This window comes from Myxocyprinus asiaticus, chromosome 2 (assembly GCF_019703515.2).
Source record: "Myxocyprinus asiaticus isolate MX2 ecotype Aquarium Trade chromosome 2, UBuf_Myxa_2, whole genome shotgun sequence".
Taxonomy (NCBI): domain Eukaryota; kingdom Metazoa; phylum Chordata; class Actinopteri; order Cypriniformes; family Catostomidae; genus Myxocyprinus; species Myxocyprinus asiaticus.
In genome coordinates this window covers 22,400,274-22,422,871 of record NC_059345.1, presented here as the reverse complement: position 1 = coordinate 22,422,871, position 22,598 = coordinate 22,400,274, and positions in this window count along the sequence as shown.

The window sequence follows — 22,598 nt, the reverse complement described above, 5'->3', positions numbered from 1 at the left end:
GATATGAAAGAATGGATTAAATTGAAGGCTTTGAAATGACACTTTTATATTGTTAGAAAGAAAAATGCCCTCACATAAAGTCAAACAAATAAATAAATAATGCCACTAAAAATCTAATGCAAAGGGTAAATATTGGTCCTTAATTAGAAAAATAAATAAATAAATGTAGCCTTCTGATTTTGTCATTTCAAGAGTTTATGTAAGATGTTGTTTCATATTGCATCACATGGGTGCAAACTCGTGAAAAAGTCATAGCAGGTGTCCCAAGGGTATATTTTTAGTTGATTTGTTTGTTGTATTTTATAAGTCCCCCTTTCAAGTGATTTTAATAAGTATTGCATTTTTTCCAAACTAATTGGCTAAATTAGTTTAAAAAAGGGATCTTTAACTGAAAGGTGAGTAGTTTGCATCCCTGACATCAGAAAGGTAGAGAAATTTGATATAACAATTCTGCTAAACAAAATCAAGATAAATAATACAGTAAGGTATAATTAAAGTTCTTTTTTAAATAGTTAAATATACCGTTGCTAGACCCTATTTAGGAGGGCTTTAGTCACCTTAAAATTCATCTCAGACCCCCTAAAAATGTGTGATTGCAATCAGCATGCAAATATTTTAAACAAAAGTAGTCACAGCACTGCACTACTTTAAAGAGTGTGACTGAATAGGTGGCTTTTCCCACCTGTAAAGACTGACTATAGCGCGAGCCAATAGCATTGGAGTGCGGGCTGTGAAGGAGCATAACATTAGTTTGATCCACTGAACGAATACGCCCTATTCCCCCATTCGATTCGTGAATGTGTGAGGATCAGCATCTGTTGACCAACTGAAGGAGAGAAGGCACATCGTTTGTTTAGTTTTGCAATCTCGTTTATCAAGGAGAAAAAGGGGCTGAATGAAATAAGAGGAAAGGTAACTAATGATATTATAATGACATCAGGATGTAACTGAAACCTATAATTATTTTTAGGCTAATATCGTTGTCTTTTTTGCATAGCTTGATAGTCATGCACATCAGTTTACAAAATTAAAGATATGCTGTTTTAATTTGTGGTGAAATGCTTATGATGCTTAAACACTCTGCTAAAGTCTCTTAGTAGACGTGAAGATTTTTAAGGCGCGGTCACATTTACCTTTGCACAATGAAATTCCATGGGCGAAATACAGCCATCTCTATGAGAATCCACGCGGTCGTGAATTTCCCACGATGGACTTCCAGTGGCGAAGAATTTCCCCATGCGGATTTCAAGTGGAGTTCAAGTTTGTTAAACTTTGAAAGACGAATTCGATATGTTGACCAATAAAAAGTTGTTTGGTTTGGCAGTGACTTCTGTGTGGGTGGTTCTTCATTCACAGCTACACTGAATATTCACAATGGGCAAGGATACCATTTTAGCAGTGAGTTTCTTTTTAACTTCACTCTCACAGAGTATAAAGTGCATCATTAAAAAGACGTTGCTTGACAATTCATTTTTTTTGCTGGTTTCACACATGCTCAACGTCCACCCACGCCTACCTCACCTCCAGAATTTCGCAGTGCAAAGGTAAATGTGACCGTGTCTTTATAAATTACAATTAGACCTGTTTTGGTCGTGAACGATTCAGTGTTTGTCAATGGTTTAATGACTCACTCAAACACATAAAAGACGTTCATTTATTGCCACTTTCTGGCGTAAAAGTGTGATCGTCACTGACGGTCACTGAACGAATAAGTGAACAAATATAAACTAATTGTTTTTTATATACCTTTATTTTACCAGATTAATCTCTTTTCAGATTGGTTTTCTCTTTTGAACAAATTTAAAAGACTCGAGTCACGAGTTAATGACATACAGTACGAGAAACATCATCTGGAGTTAATTCACACACTAACTAATGACCAAGCTAAATGTGACATTTATAGTAATGATAGTTTTTTTGTGGTGTTTCTTTTTTACATAACTATAGAAGTTACCAAATTACTGATATATGTTCTACAATGTTTGTTAATAAATGGAGAATTTAAAAAAATATATTCTTTGAATGGTTCTTTAAGTGGTTTCAGTTATTTTTATACATCATGAATTTGTTTTTTGAAAAAACACTATCTATTCAATAGAGGGCAATACATTAAATGAGCACATCTTATAGTGTCATTGGGGCTGAGCACCCCTAAGAATGAAATCCTAGACTTGTTCCTGATATAAATTATCAGTATGATAGTGTGAGTCAGAGATTTGTTGGCTCTCATGAGTTGGATACGCATGACAGTAACACCATGGACTCCAATCAAATGCTCCCCTCACAGCTTTTAAACTCTTCCACTCCTCCACTCTACACTTTTTTTCCATGAGATGAAAAGAGATCAAAAGATTTTCAAAACCCTTTGCCACCTCTCCCCGTCCTATTCCGACACACTCTTCTTTGGTGTCACCTTGAAATACCTCCCCTTTGAAGCAGCATCTGAGAGGCTGACAGCCAGATAATTGATGCCGTGGAAGGAACGGAGCAGACCAAAGACAGCAAGAAGTAATTTTCACTGCTTTGGTATCATTCTCTCTGCACTATTCATAGCAGCTCTATACCATCTAATTAACAACTGAACCTTGTCATCTGATATGCATGTCATTTTATTTTCATTTCTAATATGAAAGTCTGCTGTATTCAGGTTCTTTTATCAGGATTTTTTATGGACACAATCCACTTATCTGTCACACAAAGCTCCAGTGCCCATGTTTCCATCGAACTCAGGCTTAATGCCACGGAAAAGCCTAGACAACAGTTTCAAATGAGATTTTAATTTAGAAGAATGTTTAGTGACAGATTTTGAAGCATGACAGGATGATGATCTCTTTTATGGGGGCAGATGGGATCAAAGGATGCTGATATGTTGAATATGATATATTTATGTATAAACACTCTTCTGCACTGTAAACCCTAATGTTGTCATTACTGGAAAAATCAAGTTGACTTAATTAAATATTACTTGAAATGTCAAGTTTTGGGCTCATAACTCAAATATCTAAGTTCCTTGAACTTTATTTTCTTAAATACCATAGACTTCAGATTTGAAGTTTTAATAGCCTCAATTTTGTACTCAATAGTTTGAGTTATGGGGAATACCCACAATGCCCTGCACTTGAATTAATTAATTATGTTTCATTGGTCAAAGGGAACATATGGGGGCATTTAAATAGTTGTTATTAAGAATTCATAGATGTTTTAGCTCTTTTGTAGTATTATTTATGTTGTTTTGTTGCAAATAGTTGTTTCGTGTGATGACACCATTACAGTGCTCTGTGTGGCCTTTGGTCAAGTTGGACCCTGTCAACAATCTGAATCTCAGTTCTCTTTGTGCATTGTCATCTAAAGTACATATATATGCATTTCTGTGGGAAATTAAATTAATTTTATGATTGACATAGAATCAGTTGTAATCTTCATTATTTAAGGTGTTATTGCATGACCAAAATTTGGATCCATTCAATTAAAATTAATAAGTTGAAACAACTACATTTAAATAGCAAACCTTAGTTAAGTCTGCTTGCATCTAGTTACCTTGACTTAAATAGTTAAGATCATTCTAACTTAGTTACACAAGTTGTGGAGACACCATTACTCAATTCAACTGAGGAGGTGAGTTTACTCAATCAGTTGAGTAAAGCTAACTTATTAGGGTTTTCAGTGTGTGGGATGTGCTGGTATGATTGATGCATCAAAGAGGAATCGTGAGAGTGCGGTACGAAATAAACAGGTTTGGGTAATCATATCAGTGTGAGAGGGCATTTCATTCAAAGAGGAAAAACGAATCCTCCAACACCTTTAGACAACATCTCTTTCCAAGTTTTCGCAACATAGCTGCTTTTTGTGCGCAATGATTGACAACCCAAGTCATTCTAAATTCAGACAAAGCAATGAATTGGGTGTCAAACTTAGAACAAGTGAGTGTAAATCCAAAATGTCAGCTGGTTTTCAGGGAAGGAGGGCCATGTTGGCTATAAATACTAACAGAGAGAGACTTCAACTCCCATGAGTGACAACTAACAATACCTACCGTAACATCCCAATACCACTAATAATTTTTTACCAAACTGAAGAGAAATCAAGTTAAAAGTTTCTGGCCCACAGTGCTGTCCCTTAGAAGTTGGCCGAAACACAGAGAGATCATTCAAGCACAATGAGAATTTAATGACTGAATGACTACAGGGCCATTGCAATGTACTGTGTGCTTTAAACATAATTTTTTACAGGCTGATGCTATCCAGACAGAGACAGGGAAGAATCACTTAACATGACCTTATGAAGCATAACGTGAAACACCTTCATGGATTTTCACAAAGACACTCATATCTGACTTCAGTAATGAGCGACTGGTTGAACACTTTTGAAATGTCTGTAAGGAGAAAAATAAAGCAAGGAAGAAACTTCTCATAAAAGGCATCAATTTAAAGCTGTAGAGTCTGAAGACATACTTCACTCTCCAGCTCATTTAGCTGGGTCTAAAATCATACCTAAATACACATGCATAACAGAAAAATTACTTTATATTGTTTAGTCCTTCAAATATAAGCATTAATACAGTATCTTTCTTTTTACTAGCACAGAGAATTTCGTATTCTTCCATCAGTACTACGAAGAGATGACTAAAGTGGTTTGATTGCCTTGACATGATTTGCATGTCTCCGCTAATAGCCTGAGTTAATGAGGGTTTTACGAGTGGTGTGATCACTTTATTGGGACGTGCAGCATCAAAAGAAGCCTCTCACCTAAATGGAATTGGCTTATGAAGCTGCCCTTGTACAATGACCTGAGGATTTATAAAGCCATTTTCAAAGGTCCCAAACTCAGCTATGTGCCGACAGTCAGAGGCCCTGGAATTAGAACCTCATTGGATTTCACTTTCCATTTTAAATAAAAATAAGTTTGGACACTGGAAGTGCTAAAGTTGAGGTCACTGGTAATGAACTGCTTTGTACTGTCTTTATACTTACAGGATCAAAGCCTGAAGGCTATTGAGACATCTTATAACTGACCTGGGAGAGTTATTCAGAAAGCCATTTCCGGTAACACTTTATTTTGATGGTCCCATATAGATATTTAACTGACTATAAGTGACTTATCAACTGGCTTGCTATAGGTAGTAAACAGTGTTTCAACAAACATTCAGTAGACTTTCAGTAGCCTGTATATAGATCTCTATTAATGACCTATTTACATTTATCAACTGACTTGCTATAGCCAGTAAACAGTGTTTCAACAAACATTCAGTAGACTTTCACTAGCCTGTATATAGATCTCTATTAATGACCTACTTACATTATTGTTGAGAACATCAGTTCATTAAAAGGTCATTAATAAAGATCTATATACAGGCTCCTGAAAGTCTACTGAATGTTTGTTGAAACACTGTTTACTGCCTATAGCAAGTCAGTCGATAAGCTGTTATTTTGCTGCTGTTATACAGTCTATTGAAAGTCTACTGAATGTTTGTTGAAACACCGTTTACTAGCTATAGCAAGCCAGTTGATAAGTCACTTATAGTCACTTAAATATCTATTTTTGACCATCAAAATAAAGTGTTACCCCATTTCCCTTCACAAACCACAATATCAGAAGGTCAAACTGGCAATTAGTGTCTCAGATAGCATTATTGTTTTCTCCAACAAAGAAAAAGTATGTACATATACACTCTCAACATAAACTCAAAGTGTGACTCATTCACTCTCAGTAATAAGTAAAGCCACAAAGGAAAGCTTCTAAAATGTTTTTTTTTTCATGCTGACAAAATAAAGATGCCTGACAATGTGAATAAAAATAAATAAATAAATAAAATGATCCCAGGGCCTTATCATCACTTTCCAGACATGACTAAGGTTTCGATAAGCCCTTCTCTCCTTCAGCTGACCCATATCTATTATTTTCTTGTTCAAGTGACAAAACATAACATCTCTGTGAATGCTGCAGTCAGAGAGTCAAGGTCTGTCAAATGGAGTGGTTAAAAGTAAATGTTTAAAGTTCAAAGGGCCATGGCAGCCCACCCGACAATAAGTAGTGTGCCTCTGATCAGTGCCAGCTTACTGAAGCTGGGGTCATTCGTTAAGGCCTGGTGGTACAGGGGACCACATAAGCAGCCCATGCCAGCGAGGAGGATTGTGCCCTCCTAAAGCAAAAATAAATTTGTGTTACTTTGTTATTTTAACTGGGTTGTTCCTTTTGTGCCATCCGATTGCAAAATCTGCTTAGGTTTTGGTGCCTCATTCAATTCATAACATGTAGATTATTCATTGCAAAGGGATTCTATGATTTCAGGTTATGGCTGAAATTTATGAAATTGTCCTTATTTGGTTTAAGAGCGTGTAAAAATGATGATGAGAGACATGTTTGGACTCAAGATGGCACCGAGTATGGCTGCTGCATTGTGAGCTCCGACACAACATTGTAACGTTTTGTTTGTTTTGTTTACAATTCTTATGTTTTTTGTATTGGATGTTGTCTGCCTTATTGTCTACGACAGTCAAACACTTTTGGACATTGGTTCAGCAATTACACACCGTAAACCAGACTTCAAATTCTTCAATGCCGACCCGCTGTTTACAAACACACTAGCGGAGCCCTTTGTCTGGGCTGCCTGGCCGCGGAAAGGCAGGAGGAAAAGGAGAAATAGAGCCGGCGTTCTCATCAGAGTAAGACGTTGTGCAAATCGACTCCCGCTACCCAGTATTCTACTGGCAAATGTTCAGTCTCTGGATAACAAGCTCTGTGAGCTGAAAGCGCAGATCTCTTTCCAATGAGAGACGAAGGACTGCTGCATTATCTGCCTAACAGAAACTTGGATGTCTGCTGAGATTCCAGATTCAGCCACTGAACTCGCGGGGTTCTCCGTACGCCGAGCGGACAGAGCGAAAGACCTCTCAGGTAAAAGCAGAGGTGGTGGTGTATGTTTTATGATCAACAAATCCTGGTGTGATCAGAGGAACATACATTCTGTCAAGTCTTTCTGCTCTCCTGATCTGGAATTTCTCACGCTTCTGTGTCGACCATTCTGGCTACCGAGGGAATTCACAGCGGTCATTATCACTGCTGTGTACATCCCGCCACAAGCCGACACAGACCGGGCACTCAAGGAACTGTACGGGATTATAAGCAAGCAGGAAACTGCACACCCTGAGTCCGTGTTCATTGTGACTGGGGACTTTAATAAAGCCAGTTTCAAATCAGTCGCACCAAAATACCACCAAAATATTCGTTTTAACACACGAGGGGACCGGGTTTTGGACCAGTGCTACTCTCCCTTCCGGGACGGCTACAAATCCCTCCCCCGCCCACCATTTGGCAAATCAGACCACTCTTCCATTCTGCTTCTGTCCGCTTACAGGCAGAAACTGAAACAGGAAGCACCCACCCTCAGAACGATCCAGTGCTGGTCGGACCAATCAGACTCTATGCTACAAGACTGTTTTGATCACGCGGACTGGGAGATGTTCCGGTCCGCCTCTGATGACGACATCGTGCTTTCCGTTAATAGCGTAACGTGTTTCATCAGAAAGTGCGTAGAGGACGTCCCTCCGACCAGAACAATACGGATCTATCTGAACCAGAAACCTTGGATTAATAGCGATGTTCGCGTGGCACTTGATACACGGACCTCCGCTTTTAATTCCGGGAACGCGGAGGAGCATAAACAAGCCAGTTATCGGATCAGCAAAACGTCAGTACAGGAACAAGATTGAAGGACAGTTTAACACCACTAACTCTAGAAGCATGTGGCAGGGAATTAACATCATCACAGACTTTAAAGGGAATAAAAACTCCGCCGTGAACACCGCTGCCTCTCTCCCGGATGAGCTAAATAATTTTTATGCTCGTTTTGAGGGAAATAACACCGCCCTCGCGGAGAGAGCTCTCGCAGCCGAAGCTAGTTAGTTCACTCTCCGTCTCTGTAGCGGATGTAACACCGATCCTTCCGACAGGTGAATATCCGCAAAGCCAAGGAGTCCAGACTGCATTCCGGGCCATGTCATCAGAGCAGGCGCGAACCAACTGGCTGGTGTTTTTATGGACATTTTCAACCTTTTCCTCTCTTTGTCTGTAGTCCCCACATGCTTTAAAACGTCCACCATTGTGCCTGTTCCAAAGCAATCCAAAATAACTTGCTTAAATGACTGGCATCCTGTTGCTCTGACCCCCATCATCAGCAAATGCTTTGAGAGACTAATCAGAGATTACATCTGCTCTGTGCTGCCTCCCTCACTAGACCCATTGCAGTTTGCTTACCACAACAACCGCTCCACTGATGATGCCATTGCATCTACAATACACACTGCTCTCTCCCACTTGGAAAAAAGAACACTTATGTGAGAATGTTGTTTGTAGACTACAGCTCAGCATTCAACACCATAGTGCCCTCCAAGCTTGATGAGAAACTCCGGGCTCTGGGCTTAAACAGCTCGCTGTGCAGCTGGATCCCGGACTTCCTGTCAAGCAGATGCCAGGTGGTTAGAATAGGCAGCAACATCTCCTCATCACTGACCCTCAACACTGGAGCTCCGCAAGGCTGTGTTCTTAGCCCACTCCTGTATTCCCTGTACACACATTACTGTGTGGCAACACACAGCTCCAATGCCATCATTAAGTTTGCTGATGATACGACGGTGGTAGGTCTGATCACTGACAATGATGAAACAGCCTACAGAGAGGAGGTGCACACTCTGACACACTGGTGTCAGGAGCACAACCTCTTCCTTAATGTCAGTAAGACAAAGGAGCTTGTGGTGGACTTCAGGAGAAGAGATAGAGAACACAGTCCCATCACCATCAATGGAGCACCAGTGGAGAGAGTCAGCAGCTTCAAGTTCCTGGGTGTCCACATCACTGAGGAACTAACATGGTCCATCCACACTGAAGCCGTTGTGAAGAAGGCTCATCAGCGCCTCTTCCTCCTGAGACGGCTGAGGAAGTTTGGAATTGACTGCCACATCCTCACACTGTTCTATACCTGCACTGGAGAGAGCATCCTGATTGGCTGCATCTCCACCTGGTATGGCAATAGCACCGCCCACAACCGCAAAGCACTGCAAAGTGTTGTGCGAACTGCCAGACACATCATCGGAGGTGAGCTTCCCTCCCTCCAGGACATATATACCAGGCGGTGTATGAAAAAAGCTTGGAGGATCATCAGAGACTCCAGCCACCTGAGCCATGGGCTGTTCTCACTGCTACCATCAGGCAGGCGGTATCGCAGCATCAGGACCCGCACCAGCCGACTACATGACAGCTTCTTCCCCCAAGCAATCAGACTTTTGAACTCTTGATCTCCCACGATCAAAATACATCAGCACTGCACTTTATTACTCTTATATCTCACACTGGACTGTCATAAATTATATGATTATTATATTATATTCTCTCTTAACAACTTACAATCAACCGACAGCCTGAATGTCAATACAGTAAAATACAACCTACTGTACATTCTATATATACTATATATACTTTTTTATTGTATAATGTGTATTCTATATTGTGTGTATTGTATACTGTACATTGTATGTTATTATTTGTATATTGTGTTGTGTGTAATTATGTGTATATTAGATTTTAAATTGCGTTGCAAATCTGATGTTTATTGTAAATTGTCTCATCACTGTCACGACTACTATGTTGCTCGGAACTGCACCCAAGAATTTCACACACTATTGCACTTGTGTATATAGTTGCATGACAATAAAAGTTTTTTTGTTTTGTTTACCTGCACAGGTTTCCTGCAGCGTGCAACTCCTAATAATGCCAGACTGTGGTAGATATGGTACTTGATTGCAGTATCATACAACTGAGGACACTTAAAAGGAGAATGTGCTAAAATGACTGCCATTATGTCATCAATGCACTTCATAATGAACAAACAGCTATACAAAATGCATCATATTCACAATGTTGGCTCTGCATTAACTTCTTACAGTTTGGCCTTTTACCCCAAGATAGTGACTAATGATACAGTTTCACGTCACGTGTTTTGATAACTGAGTGAAAGATAGATCACTGAATCACTCAGTAAGGACAGGGAATGTCGCTAAAGTCAGACTGTCACTGTGAACTCAGTTTCACAATATTTTATAAGTACAAAAATGTTTATAGAATTACGAGTTCTTTGTGTAAAATGTGTGCTTTTGTTAGTCAAGACCACGGAAATACATAAATAACCGTGTGTTAATAATTTTCACACCACCTAGGTAAGAAACCAGATCGTTTTGAAGTCGGTGTGAACGTAATTTAACACTTAAATATCAGACAATTTCTCTACCTTGGCCTCTGAAAGACCTATCCCTGCATAATTAATTGGGCTGTTAAATATGGTTTGTATGACTTATTAATAATCCACTGCGCTCCAAAAACTTAAATAAATCTAACTCTCCTGGTTTGGTTTTTCACATCTCTGTATGGACTAAACAAAACATGCAGGTTTGATTGAATGTGCATTTATCACTGTTGTGCTATAAAACCAATAATACTTACATAAATAAGATGTATATGAAATACACAACGATTATTTATTTATTTCCATCTGCACGTGTTATATATGAATAATAAGATTACCACGTGTAATTATTGTACAATTTCTTGGTTGACTCAGCAGTGTAATAGACACGTACGGTTGCAATTTCCAGTGAGGGGCGCTATTTTGCTTTGCATGTTTATATACTACCATAAGCTTGCAAAACTCTCTTGACATTTCAATGTACAAAGTAAGCCCTGCATTTCATAAAAAATAAATAAATAAAATCCAGTCCTTGGGCAAAAACAAGGTTTCAGTCCCATTTACTAATTAACAGAATATAAATACAGTATAATTAAAAACAAGCGTTTGGGCACTGCATTTGCATTTGTGCATCTGTCCTGAGGTAAAGATATTGTAGTTAGTCAAGCCATTTCCTTAATTGCTGTGAGTTAACACACACACACACACACACACACACACACACACACACACACATACACACACACTTGATCCTTTTTGGCAGTATATCCTACTTTTGTATAAGGTGTATGTGCTTGTGCAATTGTGTCTTTGTAGCTAATCTGTGAGATGATAGGCTATAGCATATTCTTTGTGTACATGTGTGTGTGTGGTGGTGGGGGCCAACTAAATTAATAGGCTACACATGATACTTTGTTCCAACAAAATGTTTAGCCACTAACAGAAGGCAGAATGACAAGCATAACAGCTCAAACATGAAATATTCTTGTATAAAAACCACACACTTGCCTTGAGTCACTACGCCTGTTTCTGTCAAGGCTTTCCAAGGAAAACACCAGTTCCCTATCAATTCAGTTCACACGACATTGCCGTAAGCACTATGGGGAAGTCCTTCTACACGACCTTGTTGAAACCCTTATTCAATCATGGCAATCTTCTGATTGGCAATGGTGTCTGAGCCCCGCCCCTTTAGGCGCGTAGTTGGCCTATATAAGCGGGCGCTCAGTCACCATTTCTTCAGAATTTTCTTCCTTCAAGACTATGAACTTTGTCTTCGTCTTTGAACCCTTCTGCTTCACCATCAATATACACTTACAGCGGACGGAACTTCTCAGCAAGACGCGAACAGGAGGACTCGTTGCCTGTGCTCAGCGCCTGCTCTGAGAGGCTTTCTGTTCCCCTGTGTGTTCCGGTGAAGAGTTCTCCACATTGCCGTCAAAGACGCTCTCTGTGAACGGATTCTTCGCTTCAGACGATCATCAATGATCAACACGGTGCTTCAGCGAAATTCTACCTGCTTCCCACAGCGCTCCGGCTGGAGTTACTGTATCGTTTTTATATACACAATATTACCTAAAGAGCCACTTGCGTGATACTCGTCTTTTTAAAGATGTCGTTCCGCAAGTGTTTCCTATGCGAACTGCATATCCCACCGTCTGATGAGCACGATAGCTATGTTCACTGCCTGGGCCACGCCCACGCATAAGCTCGTGGAGACAGACTGCCCTCACTGCGAGGACATGAATCTCCAAACGTTGCGCTCTAGGTTCGACCTTGTTCTGAGGGAAGATCCAGCCTTGCGTGCCCTCCCACCCACCTCTTCTGTGTTAAGTCCCCCACATGAGGAGGCATGGCAGGGTAGTAAGGTTGAGCTGTAAGAATTAGAGGAGGATCTCATGCCGGCGCAAGCCCTGCAAGCCTCCCGACCTTCCGATCTAACGTCATCGCCTGTGCAATATGTGCATGATGAGCTCCGGCCCTCTATTGAGGGCCTCATTTCGTTTGGTGGCTCTGACGATTGGGTTGATGCTACGTCACTCGCAGCTTCAGGCGTGTGGTTTACGGAGGATGTTGCCACCACTTCCCCCAGCGAATGTGAAGAATGTGCACACTCCACGGACAAGGAGCTTCTTCATGTTCTCAAGAAAGCGGTTGAAGAGCTTGGTCTTGTGTGGTCCCCTGCAGAAGAGCCAGAAAATCTCACCTGGATGAATGGTTTTTGCAAACTGGCCGTCGTCAACAGACCAGGTCCAGAGGAGCGCACCATTCTTTGCGTACGCACATTACGAACGAGCGCATACAGACCATTCTTTGGTGTCTGTCTCAGTTCAAACTGGGGAAAACATTGCCACTGAAGTCATTTCCGAGAATGCTGGGTTTTATGGCAGCAGCATCCGCTGTCATACCATTAGGTCGTTACAAATGAGACCTCTCCAGTACTGGCTCAAGCGGCACGTTCCACATCGTGCCTGGAGCTTCAGGCGCATGAGCATTGTGGTGACTAGCTGCTGTCTGGTTGCTCTAGCACCATGGACAGCGCCAGCCTTCTACCGACAGGGTGTTATGCTGGGTCAAATTTTCATAAGAAAAGCAGTGACCACAGATGCATCCAACACAGGTTGGGGTGCGGTGTGCGATGGACACCTGACTTTCATCACCTGGAGAGGAGCGAAATGGGTGTGGTGTGTATTTCTAGCTTTAAGAGCTTTTCATTCTGACATTGTGAATCACCACATTCTGATTCGTTCGGACAACACAACAGTAGTGGCATACAATGAGAAACATTTCAGTCAAGTGTTTCAAAAGTTTTGACCGGTAGTGTAAATCGCCAGGGCGGACTCCAGTCGCCACAATTAATGAGCAATGCACAACGCCTCCTCCAATGGAGTGGGTGTCATCTCCTCTCATTGCTTGTGACACATGTCTCAGGCCATCTGAATTTCAGAGCGGATCTGTTGCCACACCAGGGAGTATTACCAGGGGAATGGAGACTTCATCCTCAAACAGTGATGAGGATTTGGGAAATAATCGGCCAAACGGAAGTCGGCCTATTTACCTCTGCGTGGAACACCCACTGTCCCCTCTGGTATTCCAAGTATGCGTTTCCCCCGGTGCACCTCCTTCATTCTGTTATCAGCAAAGTCCGAGAGGACATGGAAACAGTTCTGTTAATTGCGCCGAGATGGCCCAATCAGTCCTTGTTTCTGGAGATGACAGAAATACTAGACGGCCCTCTGTGGAAAATACTGCTGAGGTGAGACCTTCTCTCTCAAGCACAGGGCACGATTTGGCTTCCCCAGCCACAGCTGTGGAACCTACATGTGTGGCCCCTGAACGGAACCAGAATTGTCTCAGTCAGTGATGAATACCATTTTACAAGCTAGAGCACTGTCCACAAGACGCCTCTATGCACTTAAATAGCGCGTGTTTGCAAATTGGTGCTCTTCACATGGTAAAAACCTGGTGAACTGCCCCATTACTGAGATTTTTACATTCCTTCAAGAGCGGCTGGACGCCGTTCATACACCATCAACGCTCAAGGTTTATGTATGCATACCATGCCCTGGAGGATGGCTCTTCGATAGGCAAACATAATCTAGTCATAAAATTCCTTAGGGGAGCGAGGAATTTGAACCCCCCTCGCCCTACTATCGTGCCGACTTGGGACTTGAATCTGGTGCTGAAGGCACTCACAAACTCCCCATTTGAGCCACTGGTATCTGTTGAGCTGCGGGTGCTTTCCTTTAAGACCGCACTCCTATTGGCTTTGGCCTCATTTAAATGGGTGGGTGACATGCAGGCACTGTCGACTGACAGATCATGCCTGGAGTTTTGTCCAGATCTGTCAAAAGCCACCACAAGAAAAGGCTACATGCCTAAGATTTTATCAATGCCCTTCAGGGCTCAGGTGGTTCATTTACAAGCCTTCTTTCCCCCACCATTTAATTCAGATGAAGAGCAATATATGCATATGCTATGCCCGGTGAGGGCATTGCATACATACTGTATGCTGAGTGCACCCATCAGTTTAGGCTGTCAGATCAGCTCTTTATTTGTTGTGGAGGACAAACTTCTGAAAAGGAATGTCCGTCTCCAAACAAAGGCTCTCTCGCTTACGAATCACAGGGCAAACTGCCCTATTGTTGTCAAAGCGCATTCAGCCAGAGACATGGCCTCTTCATGGGCGTGGACAAACAGTGTATCCTTATAGGACATATGTTTAGCAGCAGGATGGTCCTCTCAAAACACATTTGCAAGGTTTTATAACCTGGACGTGGTGTCCATCTCTTCACAAGTCCTCTCTGTACAGAGCGCTTCTTACATTCAAGCTGGTGAGCCCAAGATCTAATTACGGATGGTCTACCAACTATAATCAACACAGCCACCTTATTATATGCTGTTAAACTGCTTCTTTTAAAGTCATAAGCACTCCCATAAGAAATTAAACCTACTTTCCCAACCTTGTTGTGAGAGGGTTAATAATCCATACTTTGTACTGTGTTAAAGTCATAAGCACTCCCATAAGAAATGAAACCTACTTTCCCAACCTTGTTGTGAGAGGGGTATTAATCCATACTGTGTATATCTATATGGTTCATATAGATCCCAGACTACATTAGTTTCCATCTGGTATCCACCATGTGGGATTATTCATATACCCTTTAATATGACTAAGTCATTGGCCTGTGATCTGTGACTCCTTTATGAATATCTCTATTTAGAGTTATAACTCTGGGACTGTAATGTCATGTAGTGTGGTGTGATGGGATATCGTTCCCCATAGTGCTTACGGCAATGTCGACTGAACTGAATCGATAGGGAATGTCTGCGGTTATACATGTAAACTCGGTTCCCTGAGATGAAGGGAACGAGACATTGCCAAAGCTGGCAGCACTACTACTTCAGAGTTTCATATTATGAGTGACTCACTCTTGTCCCTCAGTCATAAAATTTTGAAGAAATGATGACTGAGCGCACACTTATATAGGCCAACTGTGCCTAATGGGGAGGGCTCAGATACCATTGCCAATCAGAAGATTGCCGTGAATGAATAAGGGTTTCAACAAGGTCGTCTAGAAGGACTTCCCCATAGTGCTTACAGCAATGTCTCATTCCCTTCATCTCAGGGAACCGAGGTTACATGTGTAACTGGAGACATTTTCACTAAAGCAATTCCTCCTGCAGCATGTCCCCGTGGCTGAATCCTCACCTGACAATGTCATTTCATAATGTGTCTGTTTGGTATTGTTGGGCCTCATGTATTCAGATAGAAGACAAAGGCAGGCCTAACACAAGTCGTAAAACCTAACTCAGCCCCCACACACAATGTCGTAAATCTTACTGATAAAAATCGCGCCAAAATCAAACAAAGGGAGTCCAAAACAAACTACAAATCCATGAAGCCTTGCTCACTAAAGGATCGAACTCTCAACTCCTATTGGATGAGGCACACAACAGAACGTCCCTCAAACATGACATCATCAGGAGTTGAAATACCTCTGAAATGTTTCGTGAGTTGCTTCCAGCAACTTTGTTCACCGAATATAGATGTAGTTTTTTTGCTGCTCTCCGGTGCAATCTCGTGGCACAAGGAAGTAATGTCCGACTTGAAACTGTTGCCATACAATCTCCATCTCGCTGGACGAGTTGAGATTACTCTGTGTTCAACCAAACATTCTAACGGATCCGAAGGAGACCGCCGAGCAATTTGCATCTTCATCCGTTTGTCTACAGAAGTGAAGAGATTAAAGATTTCTCTTCCATCTTCAATCAAGTCGACATTTCTGAGTTCTCCGTCAGCCTGCCGAGAATCAACAGCCGTACTGCCCGCTGACAATCAACATCCATACCGCCCGCCGACAGAGCGAGGAAACGGCCTCCCGTCATCACCCGAGCCTCAAGGAACCGGGTCAAAGTTAAAGGACGGAGGAAAACACATTCTACCTGTGTCCTCATGCAATTCAAGTAAGAGGTTATGTCTGGGCAGAGATAGAATATTATAGTGTGTTATTCTTGTGTTTCAAGGTTTTTGCTTGAACAGTTTACGGACCGCCATGTCCGCTCATTACTAATACTCAGGGTATTAATTATCACAAATTTGTTTTGCTGTATTGTGGTCCAACCAAATTGGATTGTTGTGCAATTTCACCATCGCGGGTGAGACAGCAACTGAGTTCATCCACTAAATAGTCAAAGTATGCAGGACTGTTTACGAGCTGTCCACCGCGTCTCTGAGCGATGAACTAAACAGCTGCTTTCTCTTCCACGATTGCGAAATCAGCTTTAGGGCTGTCACTTCTCTCTCTCTCATACTAACACACACACACACACACACACACACACACGCAGGCACGCGACCCCTCACAAACATTCTGGCACACATTTTGGCTCGTAGATAGCTTAAATGCTAAAGCCCAGCTTTGTCCCTAAGCTATCGTACAAGCGGATATACGTGGTAACTGGTAGACGCCATCTCCGCCCCCATTCGCGGTCATATTCCCTGGCCGGAAGTCTCGCGTGACATACTCTCCACGAGAGTCACGTCCGCTATTTTGTGCGCATCCCTCCTTACACACACACTGTCACACACACACACACCCTATGTGTTATAGAATTATTTTTATTTCTATATCTAATCATATCACTGTTTAGTTTGTAGTTGTAAGTCGAAGTTTATTGACTGCATTGTACTAATTATTAATTGATATTACTGCATAAATAAACTTTTGTTTATATTACAAAGAGAAGTGTTTTGGTTTGTTTTGCATACACCTGTGTCATGCTGACGGGATGTCAGTGCTCGGATTCAAACCTTCATTCATTGATTTTTTTCCCGAAAATCGATATTCTTCGGATGCCGATTTTCCTAAGAAAACAATCTAATACTGAGACTGTTTTACTATTCGGTTATTAGTCCCTGATTTCAGGGTGGTGCCCCGTCAATGTTAATCCTTATTAATATTTTATTGATTTTTGATCATTGATAATTATCTTTGATGATTGAATTTGAATGATCAATAAGCTAGTATTAATTTTAATTAATGTTTCATCGATGTTAACAATTAATGATTATCTTTGATAACTGTTGATTTAAAGGATTTAAAAAGCTAACATTGATTCTCATCAATGTTCTATTGATTTTAATAATTAATAACTATCTTTGATAATTATTAATTATTGCTAATAACCTAACTTGCTCCTAAGCGTAGCGCAAGACATTTACTGGAGCCCCATATGAGGTTTTAATGAGTTAGATTCAATTGATTAATTTAAATATTAATTAATAACTACAGAAATAATTATTAATTATTTCTGATAGTAACACTGATCTAAACAACCAGTAAAGCCCTACAGTATTAAGAAACAACAACAACAAAAACTCTAATTAAAATAAAATAAGTCTGAAGCACAAAAGAAAGACTAAAACACAATATCAGTATAACATTCTGGATTAAATCTGCTACTTTACATGCTTGTCATCAAATTCACCTCTAAAAGGAAACATGCTTTAGATATATGAATGTCAAACTAGTCAAATATTCCATTAATTTAATTATGCTTTCTATTCTATTCTATTCTATTCTATTCTATTCTATTCTTCTCTGTTACTTTAAATTCCATAGCTAAATGCTTTTAAGCTGTTTTAACAAATTGTTACTGTAGTGCATAACATATGAGATGTATATTTCATATCCTCACCACCATTGTTCTGAATTCCACAATGCACGCATAATCTTTATCTTCATATTTGGCAGTTTCGCAAATACAGAGCTTCAGTAATAGATAAAAAAAAATAAGGCTCTCTCGCTCTCTGTGGGCTAGTGCAGCAGGTGTGTAGATGCAGCCCCCTGTTTGCTGTTAAATTATAAAGAGCCCTTGCAGAGTACAGGAGACAGCCCCGACCAGTGGCGTGCCGTGCACAGAGGCAGGGGCCGGGGGAGAAGGATAATAAAGGGCACTCATTTTTATTTTATTTTATTTTTTTATGAGTAGTACTATATATATATATATATATATATAAGTACTACTCATAAAAATAAAAAAAAATGCTTATAAGTATATATATAAGCATTTTTCTTTTATTATATACTTATCCTAACTGTTCCATTATTACTTTCATTACAAATAATAACCTATTCTGCCATCTTTCTCACAAAAAGTACCATGGTATTGCAATGTATTTTATTTTTTTTATTTTTTTTTCCGTGATAATGCAATGTTTTTGACATGTGCCATAGTAAAACCATGGTATTTGTTTAAGTAATTTGGAGTACCATGAAAACATGAAATATAAATAAAATAATCAATTAGTATGGTGGTATTATACAACGCTCTCCCACTGATAAGTTGATTCAGTGCTGGCCGTGCACCATCATGGCCTGGCCACGCCCTACTCCATGTCACATGTGTTTACAGTAATGCACTACAATGGAAGCTTTCTGGAGCAAGTGTACAGGTAGTGTAGACATCATAGTTGCCATGTAAGCAGTAATAAGGAAAGGTGTAGATGGCTACAGTTGGTCAGCCATTGAAGAGCAGCAAATGAAAGATCTGTGTATAATGCCTGTGTACAATGTCGTGCTCAAGAACGGGAAGTTTGTGCCAAGAAGTTTCCGAACCATGGAACCAAAGCAGAAGAAATTAGCTAGACAGCTTCAGTGTCTGAAATTGAGACATGCAGTGTTGTTCCAAGTGATTATGGATCAAAGAGATGGAGATGATATTTGGCAACTGGTAGTGCCTGAATCTCTACAGAAGAAAGTGTAGGAGGGATTGCATGAGCATGGAGATCATTTTCGGATGTAGGAGTACTTTGGAGCGGATGCGACAGAGTTATTATTGGCCTACGATGTCCAACGATGTACAAGAGTGGGTTATCCAATGCTGAAGATGTACCCTAGCTAAGGACGTGTTTCCTAAGATTTGTGCTCCCATGACCTACACTAACGTAACTGCACCTTTGGAAGTCAGAAATGACTTTCATAAAGACGTGAGGTGACAGGGACAGACCGAAGGGGAGGACCTTGTACTGATACGCCTGGCCCTCAAAGGCGAACCACAGAAAGGGTCTGTGCCGAGGTAAAACCAAGATGTGGAAGTACGCGTCCTTCAGGTCTACTGCCGCAAACCAATCTTGATGCTGGACGCATGACAGAATGCACTTCTGCGTCAGCATCTTGAACGGGAGTCTGTGCAAGGCCCGGTTCAGCACTTACAGGTCCAAGATTGGCTGCAATCCACCGCCTTCCTTTGGCATGATGAATTAGGGGCTGTAGAACCCCTTCTTCATCTTGGCTGGAGGGACAGGCTCTATCGCATCCTTCTGCAGAAGGATCGCGATCTCCACACGCAGGGCAGTGGCGTACTCACCCCTCACCGAGGTGAAGCGGACGCCGCTGGTAGAAGGACCATGGCGGGGAGCAGCTGGAGTGGCTTTCCCCTTTAAGAAGGAAAGCCGCGACCGCAATGTTGCCATGGTCACGCTCTCGCAGTCTCAGCCACGAACGCTGTCTCAGCATGGCTGTAGCCCAGACACAGCTTCCCAGGTTCAGGTAAGACATTTAATCGGCCACTTGAGTGCTTTACAACTCCACAAACTCAACAGCTTCACAGACACGTAGTCACTCAAAAACATTAGCTTCACAGGCACGTATTTACTTAAAAACAGATGCTGAGTAGAGGCACTGCTTCCAGATATCGCGTTGCATATTGCACTAAGACCAATACAAAGCGATGTCCCAGTGCTGACCGCTCTAATGGCCCGACAAGGTCCATGCCAATTCTCTCAAAGGGGACCTTGATCAGCGGAAGAGGGTGCAATGGTGCTTTTGGGGTGGCCGGCGGATTCACCAGCTGACATTCACGGCAAGCTGCACACCACCTGCGGACATCGCCGCCAATGCCCGGCCAATAAAAACGGGCTATTAGACGGTTCAGTGTTTTCCTTTCCCCTAGATGACCCACCATGGGATTATAATGAGCCGCCTGGAACACCATTTCCTGACGGCTCCGCGGTATTAAGAGCTGGGTTGTATCTTCCTTTGTTTGAGCATCCTGCGTCACCCTATACAACCGCTCGTTTATGATCATGAAATAGGTATATGAAAGTGCAACATTCGGCTGGAGTTGTTGACCATTGATCACTCTCACTTGGTCAAAGGTGTGCTTGAGGGTTTCATCTCGCGACTGCTCCAGAGGGAAATCCCCTTCGGGAAATCCCCTGAGGATGGGAGGGGCTGCAGCCTCTCCCCCCTTCATGTCATCCTGACATGGAGCTGATGAAGATGGCCCCGGTTCCGCCTCCCCTGCCAGAGCATCGCACATTTCACATCTCATCGCTTTAGTACAGGACCCATCTGCGCATATTCCCTTTTATACATTTCTAAATTCAGGCCAATTAGTCCCCAGAATCAGCGAATGGGTGAGGCGGGAATTAACCGCGGCCTCCACTCTATGTTTTGTCCCCCGAAATTTAATCACAAGGGTCACCACAGGGTAGTTGTGAATATCCCCATGTACACATGCCACCCTCACCGTTTTAGCTGTGCCCAAAGCCTCGTGTTGAACCAAGCTTGGTGGATAGTGGTTTGATTACAACCCGTGTCCACCAATGCTTAGTGAGTAACCCCATTGACACTTACCGGTATCCGGTACGCTCCAGCCTGGTCGGGGGCAGCCTGCGGAGTGTAGGGGATCTGGACCACCATTCCCAGCTCCATCATAGGGCACTGATCCAGGAAGTGTCCCGGATCTCCGCAACTCCAGCAGGCTGGCCCAGGCGCTATGCCTGCACCTGCGTTGGCAGGCGCCTCCACCTGAGGGGAAGAGTGGCAGGGCACCATAGATGTTGGAGGTACCGACCCCCGCACATGGGGAACTGGCCTCGGTGGTGGGACTCCTCACCTCCATGGGGCAGGAACGGGCTCTGGGAGAGAGCAGAGTGAGAGAGAAGAAGGGAGGGGGAGAGAGTGGGGAAAACACAGTGTGGGTGGGGGCAGGTGGCTGTGCGGGTACTACCCACAGGGCTCTCTCCTGGCTGAGGAGGCTCTGAATCGCATGCCGGTCCTCTGCTTGAGCTCGGAGGATCTCAAAGAACCATCGGTCTAGGTCTTGACGTAGCTCAAGCAAGGAATGTTGGTGTATCTGGTGTAGGCCGGCGAGGGACTTGAGGATCTCAGCCAACTGCGAGGCCTCCATGGGGTGTACTTCAGGATCCTGGGTTTCGGCACCAGTGTAACACAGCTTCACAGCAGAAGGGATGGAGAACACAGGGAAGTGGGTTTTCCAGGTTCAGGTAAGACTTTTAATCGGCCACTTGAGTGCTTTACAACTTCACAAACTCAACAGCTTCACAGACACGTAGTCACCCAAAAACATTAGCTTCACAGGCACGTAGTTACTTAAACACATCAGCTTCACAAACACAATAGATTAAATGCAACAGCTTCAGGAGCACCGTGGCGTGGCTTCCTTGTGCCAGACTCTCTCTCCTCTCTGCTGAGGGAGTGGCATGCAAATTCCCATTGGCCTTTTCTCAAAGATCAGAGGTGTTTGGGGCTCCCAAGAGTGACTCCTAGTGTCACTACATCGACACAACGTCGAGTGAGTGACAGATAGGGAACAAGGGGTAAGCTAAGTACACACACAATTAGACATCACACTCTGGGGAAGCTACCGTGCCCAAACTGAATCCTGGAGCCTCCTTTTCACCAGTTTGTTCAAAATTAAGAGAACACAATTACACAAGACAGACAAAAACATACTTATTGTTTAAGTATGGGAATTAATTGTGCTAGAAGTTGGGGACATAGCTCCTGTCACGATTTTAGCCATCCAAGATATCTGTAAAGTGTTTACTCCTACATTGTAGTGAGAAATCCCCGCTACACATATAATAAAATTAAAATGTTATTCTTGTTTTAAAAGCATGGAGGAGAACATGTACAGAACACTTAACCTTTGCTCCAAGGCTATATCAGAAGAAAGGGCAAGGAAGATTTAGATGGTTTATGGATTTATTTTTTTATAATTGATATCTTCAGATCCTTCCCTGTAAGCTTGGCCTTCACAACCATTTAAATTATGCTAGAGATTAAGGTACACACACACACACGCACATTTTATGTGTTGGGGACTCCAGTAATACTAACATATAATGTAACTACATTGATCTACGGACTGAAATGCCTGATCTGCTGCACAAATCGTCCAGCAACAGGAAAAGTGTGAAACAGAAAGAGAAAGATGTTAGAGACAGCAAGGGAAAGATAGGGACAGTGATCAGCACATTTGTAATTAGCAAAGCTCTTTAGGCTCATCTTCATCCTGCTTCAATGGCAGCTGATGCTAATTGACAGGGTTTATC